The 7,791-nt window shown below is 32.0% G+C and overlaps 1 long non-coding RNA gene across 1 annotated transcript; it reads left to right on the plus strand.

Moving 5' to 3' along the window:
• The first annotated feature begins 5,539 nt into the window (after positions 1-5,539).
• On the plus strand, positions 5,540-6,524 carry LOC110696790. Its single transcript, XR_002506391.1, has 3 exons — positions 5,540-5,693; positions 5,837-5,879; positions 6,149-6,524. It is a non-coding gene; the product is annotated as an uncharacterized LOC110696790 (long non-coding RNA).
• Positions 6,525-7,791: the final 1,267 nt, after the last annotated feature.

Below are 7,791 nucleotides of genomic sequence, written 5' to 3' on the forward strand. Positions count from 1 at the left end.
TAGTGAAATCGATGAGAACCAAAGAAATTTGAGCTCTTTCTTTGTGAAAACTCAAATCGAACATTCTACGTCAAAAATTGTAGGGTGTTACTAGTTTGGTCAGGGGTTACTTATAGGGTGTTATTGGTTTGGTCAGGGGTTACATGTGGGGTGTTACTGTTTGGTCAGGGGTTACTTGTAGGGTGTTACTGGTTTTGATCAGGGGATACTTGTAGGGTGTTACAGGTTTTGGTCAGGGGTTAGGTTACTTGTAGGGTGTTACTGGTATGGTCAGGGGTTACTTGTAGGGTGTTACTGGTTTTGATCAAAGGTTACTTGTAGGGTGTTACTGGTTTTGGTCAAAGGTTACTTGTAGGGTGTTACTGGTTTGGTCAGGGGTTACTTGTAGGGTGTTACTGGTTTTGGTCGGGGGTTACTTGTAGAGTGTTACTGGTTTGGTATGGGGCCTACAAACAACCCTTTTTTTTTTTTTTGAAACCAACCTACAATCAAACCTTGAATAAGTAACAAGTAACCATTGAATAAGTAATTCATACAAGTAACCTTTGAAGTAACTCATATAAGTAACCCTTGAATAAGTAACTCATACAAGTAACCCTTGAATTAACCCATAAAAGTAACCCCTAAAAAAATTATAAAAAAAAAGTACCCTTGAAAAAAAAATATAACTCTTGAAAAAAATAATATACAAGTAACCCCTGAAAATACAAGTAACCCTTGAATAACTAATCCATACAATTAACCCCTGAAAAAAAAAATACAAGTAACTCCTGAAAAAAAAAAATACAAGTAACTCCTGAAAAAAAATTACAAGTAACTCCTGAAAAAAAATACAAGTAACTCCTGGAAAAAAAAAATACAAGTAACCCTGACAAAACCAGTAACCCCGTTATGCGTGTGAACAGTAACACCGTTATGCGCGCGTCAAAATCCGTTATTTTTACTGACTTGACAGCAGGCCACACCGTGCCTGCTGCACCAAAAAAGCTCTGCAGTCGCTTTATCTGACTTTTATTTTCGAAAGTTTCCAAAATAAGTACTCCGTGGTACTTCTCTCCGTTTTTAAATACTTGCTCCATTTCTCCATGCGCGGAGTTTTAGGAGAAATTGTAGAAAGTAATAAAATATGGAGGTAGTGGGGTATTTGAGAAAATAAAAAAATGTAAAAAGGAAAAGTAGTAGAAGAATAGGAGGAGAGAGATTATTATATTGGATCCACTAAGTGTGAGAAATGAATTAAATATTGTAAAAGCTTTCCATAAAAAGAAATAGAGCAAGTATTTAAAAACGGCCGAAAAAGGAAAGTGGAGCAAATATTTAAAAATGGAGGGAGTAATAAACAAACTTTTTCATGATTTTTTGTACTACCCCCGTTAGGTTATGTGTAACGATTAGATTTTTTCCTCTCTGTTTTATGTCAAATCGTTGCACATAACCTATAACGGAGGTAGTAGTTATTTGAACGACCCCAAATATATATTTTCTGTAAACAAAAATTATACTCGTGTTATCTTTTTGTCCAAATACATACGAGTATTAATTCAAAACCTTATACGGAGTAATTAAGTATAGTTAGAGTTTAATATAATGGGAAAATGTAAACTAATAATCCCACCTTTAGTCGGTCTTCCATAAACAGTCCCACCTTTTGAAATTCCAGAAACAATCCCACCTTAAACCCCCATCTTCCATTAACAATCCTTTACCGGTTGTATTGTTTTGATAACCGGTTTTCATAGGTTATAAGACACGTGTCAGGTTTTAATAGGTTTAACTTCTTTTTTTTTAAATAAAAAACAAACTAATAAAAAAAAAAATAATAATAATAAAAAAAAACAAAACCAAAACCCCCAGCCTAGCCACCGTATCCCTTCCCCATCCTGCCACCGCATCCCCTCCCCATCCCCGCCCTTGCTTTTCCCGGCAACCCAACCTACCCTTTCAAGGCGCCGGAACCCAACCCCTGAAGCCCGAAATCAGCACTTGCAGCCGCCTAGCTTCCCCAAAAACCCAACCCAATCCGCAGCCCAGAACCCCTCTTTCTCCTTCTCCTTCTCTTTCTCTCTTCTCTTTGGTATGTTTCACTCTCCTCTGAATTCATCAATTCATTCCCTTTCAATTCGATTTTTTAGATGATTGAAATAATAATTTGCATTTAATTTCAAACCAAAAATTGAATTGGAGACGATGGGTGACGTTTTTCAGGGCCGGAGTAGACTATTTCGTGGCTGGGGTGGAGTATTTCGTGGCTGAGGATTGAGTTTCAGCCTTTTAGGGGGCTGGTGTGGGGATTTTGTGGCAGTGGGTGGATTTTTCGTGGTGGGGGTTGGGTTTCGGGGGTGGTTATTGGATTTTCCGGCGTGGTTGGTGAGTTTCGTGGTGGCTTGGTTGTGGGGGTGGCGGTAAGGAGTGAGTGTTGGGTGGTGGTTGGACTAGTGGCTTGAAAAGGAGTATAGTTAAAATAAATAAATAAATAAATAAAATAACCTGCTTAACAAGTTGTAGGTCAATGGGATCGTTAGTGGAAGATGAGGCTCAAAAGTGGGATTGTTTCTGGAATTTCAAAAGGTGGGATTGTTTATGGAAGACCGACTAAAGGTGGGATTATTAGATTACAATTTTCCTAATATAATTTGACTATTTCTTACGAAGTACCATATTTATTATATTACCTGATCTTTAATTTGTATCTAATGAATCATACATAAATAATAACTCAAACCACTTTAAAAATAGATAATTTAATTATTCAGACATTGTAAAATATTGTGTTTGAGGGATATTTTCCATAGAAATACTTAGCAAGTTAGCAACCTAGCGGGCTTAGCTTATTTTATAGGAGTACTTCGTATACAAAGAACTAGTCCTTCCATCCCTAAATTACGTTCCTACTTCTCTCTATTATATGAGGAATGCTAGAAGTAGGAATATAATATAAGGACGGAGGGAGTACTACGTATGTTATAATATATTCCTCTTGATATTACTTTAGTTTTTCACTGCACGTTATCACTAAAAACTGACTGCATATAATCATATACTACCTTTGTTTTATATTTTTTTTTGCAACTTTAGAGTATTATTTGTGAGATGTTGCAAAAAATATGAAAATGAGATAGTAGTTGGAATTGACAAACTGGCAAATTAAGATTTTAAGGGTCGTTTTTTTTAAATGATAATTTCTCATTACAAAATTAACTGAATAAAAGGTGCTTTCTGACAAGTAGTTTAGGTTTAATACATTAGATGACAATAACATCAAATGAACATCAATCATTTTTACTAATTCAAACTTGTATTTTTTTTGTTTCTTACAGATTCGCCAGTATAAAAGCTAGTACATATGCCATACAGTATTTATTAATCCTTATTTTTACTGAATATAGAGTATTACTCTCTCCATTTTTAAATGCTTACTTCACTTTTTTTTTTTGGCCTTTTTAAATATTTGCTCCATTTTCTTATTTGGAAAACTTTTACAATATTTAATTCATTTTTAACATGAATAGTATTTTATTAACTAGGTTAGATCCCGTGCCATGCACGGTTTTTTTTACTCTTTATTACGGTGTATTAATTTAAAATTATATTTAAATATATAATAAATAATTTGGTCCAAAATAAATTTCTTATTTTATTCCAAATCAAGCAACTTAAAATATTATTTTTTTTTATCCTTTTTGATTGCATATTGTATTTTTGTATTCAAGCTTTCTTATATTTTGAACCCTAATGGCATATTATTTTTTATTCTATGTTTGATAATTTTTCATTACTAATTAAATGTTAGCTTGAACGATACATGTTCATGATTTTTACTATAAATAATCATACATTTAAAAGTAATTGTTTATTAAGGAATTTGTATAAAGATATGGTTAGATATCTAAGTTGCTAAATATATTATTTTATAATTATTTCTATTAATTTTTGGAAGAAAATATTTGCATATATTCTCTATGAATTTTTTTAAAAGTTTTTTTTAAAAAAATATACTAAGGACACACCAGAAGATGACTCGTGTTATTGCAGATGTGTCTTTTAGTATATAGTTATTGATTTCTTATTTTGTCTCCTCCAATTCTCTCCACTACTTTTGCTTTTTACAATTTTATATTCTTCCACCTACCCCACTACCTCTATATTTTATTACTTTCTTCAATTTCTCCTAAAACTCCGCGCATGGAGAAATGGAGCAAATATTTAAAAAAAGGGGAGTACTTTTTTTTTCTCCTTTTTGCCTAAGAATTATAGGTGTCCATAATTCGGATTAAAACCGAAATCCAATCCAATCTAATCCAAACCAAATAATCAATTCGGATTGGATCTGAATTTTAAATTGGATCAGATTGAGATTTTTTGAAATTTCTGATTTTCAAATTGGATTGGCCCTAATCGGATCCAAAACCAAACTGAAAATCAAATTGTCAAATTAAGCATGTATGAATATGACCCAGATATGAATTGCTTGCTGTCTTAACTCTTTAAGTTTTTGCGGATATTTGGTACATGGTGTTTTTGTTGTAAATGGTTTGCCTAGTAGTTGTACTAGTGTTGATTAATATTGATTTGATGTAACAAATAATTTTAGTCATGACTATTTTCAAGAATTGTATTAATATTAAAGCTTGGACACATGTTATTTTTGTATTGCATATTTTATTTTATTTTTATTATCATGAGTCAACTAGATGCTAAAAAGTAATGTACTTTAATTAGGATTATTGAATCGGATCCAAATAACCAAATTTTAATTTGGATTGGATTGGATTGTATAAAAAGAGTAATTCGGATCGGATTGGATTGAAAACATGAAAACCGAACGGACTCCCTATTGTAATCTTTTGGTGAAAGCCGAAAAGAAAACCTTAACATATGCATTATACAAGTACTTTCAAGTTTCAATTAGTTTCAATTATTATTACACATACTAGATGTAAAATCAGCACTTTTATTTCTTTCCTTGCTCCGACTTTCTAGTACTCATCTAAAACCTTGTTTATTACGTAAGAAATAATAATAACCTGGAAGAAATCTACAAACCTGGGACTACTAATTGCATCTTGAAATTATAGGCACCGTGCCATCGTTTTCTCTCATCCAACTAACTATATGACATACGAGGCAATCAAGTCAATTACCTCATCCTGTTTATTAATTAGGGATCAATCCAAATTAGCTCGCTATTGGTTGTTGCTAAAACGTACTTAGACTTGGTCGCACCTACTATCACTACTACAAAATTTGCAAAAAGACCCCTAATAAAAGACCCATTATTTACATAACGGATTTGTTTGATTTTGAGATCATATATTAATTATAACTGGTCTGTAATGTTTATTTGCACGTGATAAGAGACCCGTTCTAAAACGTAACGGGCCTCTTACAAATTTTAGGGCCCACAAATTAATTAGCAGAAAAAAGAAGAAGAATGCACAGGCCCGTTGTCAAACCTAACAGGTCTCTTACGTGTATTAGACTATTAGAGGTCCACATATGACAGTGATGGTTTGTCTTCTCTTTTCATTTCATTTTCTTTTTAATTATTTTATCCTCCCAACTTACATACGGTTCTCTCTCCTCAAAACCCTAACCTTAGCCCTAAAATCAAAATCAAATTCGCCGTCTTTTCCTCTTCTTTCCTCCATTGATGTTTTGCAAATATTCAATGGAAGTTACTCATCAGATCTAAGGTACTCATCAGCTCTTCTACTTTCAGAAAAAAAAAAAAATGTAATCGTTCTTCCTCCTTACTGTTAATTTATGGTTTGTGGGAAACTTATATTTGTATCATTATTAAAAATGACTCTGTATCTCTACTCTCTGAAAAAAATAGGTAATAATGTTTTTCTTTGATGGTTTATTCCTTTCCAAGAAAGGTACTCATCAGATCTCTAACTTCATCTACTACTAATTTCTACTATTTCTTTTACTTAATTTCTTTTGCATTCACACAATTACTTTTTTTTTAAAAAAAAGTTTTAGTTTTTCTCAATTGAAGATCTAATGGGAATCACTATGCGGTTGTGTATCCTTATTTTAGATTTACATATACCAGAAATTTTGTTTGGTGATTGTTCAATTTTATGGTAATTGGTAAAATTCTGAATTGATTTTTTTTTTTTTTTTATTATTGTCATTTGCGAAGTGTCAATTGGAGCCTATGGATATCTCATTGGTAATTCCGTCGCCGAGGAAATGAGTGATCTTGGAATAGTTAACAATTGGAGATTTGGAGCTCGAAACTATGTATTGCAGCTTGTATTATTTGGAGCGCTTTCCTTTTCACCATGGAGCTACCGCAACTTTTAACTTATCTAAGAGTTTGAGGCATTTTTTCCTATTGATTACTATTTTTTAAATTGATTTGATGATCTTAAATTTGCTTCACTTACACTCTTGTACCTTATACTTTGTATAATGTATAATCTTTGTTGTACCAATGTCGACTAAAATGAAAATTGTAATTTAGTTTTGATGGATTGTGTTTATTATAATTATGAATTCATATTTATTCATTTTGATATTGGGTTTTGTTGTTATTAAAAATAAATAAAAATTAATTGGTTACGTTGAGCTATATTTTTTTTAATAAAATTAATGGGCTAAGAGACCCCATTTCTCTAATAATGGATCTCTTACAGTCTTACATAGTAATATAACAGACCCCCTATCTTTGATAACGGGTCTCTTCTTCCTTAAAAACAGACCCCTCCTCATGAGGTGGTCTGTTTATCAAACAGACTCCTGAGATAGAGACTCGTCAGAAGGTGGTCTCTAAGACATGTTTTGACGGGTCTCTTTGCCTAATTTTGTAGTAGTGTATATGTGAGGAGTTAGAGGAGTTCGCAAGTTTTACAAGCTCAAGTAAGTTCCACCTTAATATTGTACGGTAATAATTTAACTAGTATATGTAAAAAAGGATAACTCATTAGTGTACGCATAGCTCTATAAACTGTCTCTTGTTTTATTAGTATGCAATACTCATGTACATAAAACCCCTTACTTTAACATGTGATTTCTTTTTATAAACATACAATGTACGAGTATAATGTTTTATGAAGCCATAGCTTCAAGCCTTCAACAACCACGTAAACGGTCAAGTGAGTGACTATATTTTCACATGAACAAGTTTTTAATGAAAAAGATTAATCAAAAGTGTAAAATTCGTTTTCTAAAAATTACAACTTGTTTGTATCACCCTTAATGATTGCATTAAACAAAGACTAAATTGTGACGTGATAAAGATGTAAAATTTACCAAAAAAAAAAAATGATTATGGTATTTCAAATCATTTCTTAAAATGACATTCAACCGTCACCATTACAAAGAAAGTAAGAGCCTTTTAGACCACCTCACACAAACGTTAATGTGAGACATTTGGAGAGATGGGTTTAATAAAGTAACTATAATTTATACTTTATACTATAATATAGTTTTGCATCCAACTTCAACAATTTCTATGGGTGGTTTGTTGGTTTAATTTTTATTTATTTATTTATTTTCATATGGGAAGTTACATTACTCATATTGGATGATTCTAGTGTAGTTGTCAACTACGGACGACTATGGTTAACTACGATAACAGACTAAATATCAACCGTTGATAATTTTTGGTGCTTAATCTTAGCATTTGAAAAAAAAAATTAAAACTTTTTAAAAATCAAAGTTACACATCATTTAAATCATGACAAGTCAGCGCCCAGTCAGTGTCCAATCAACAAAGAGTTGTTTGGTTTATTACTTTTAGAGGGTAATTTTTTTTTTTCAAGATATAAATTTTTTAATATA

Source organism: Chenopodium quinoa, unplaced genomic scaffold (assembly GCF_001683475.1).
Source record: "Chenopodium quinoa cultivar QQ74 unplaced genomic scaffold, ASM168347v1, whole genome shotgun sequence".
NCBI lineage: Eukaryota > Viridiplantae > Streptophyta > Magnoliopsida > Caryophyllales > Amaranthaceae > Chenopodium > Chenopodium quinoa.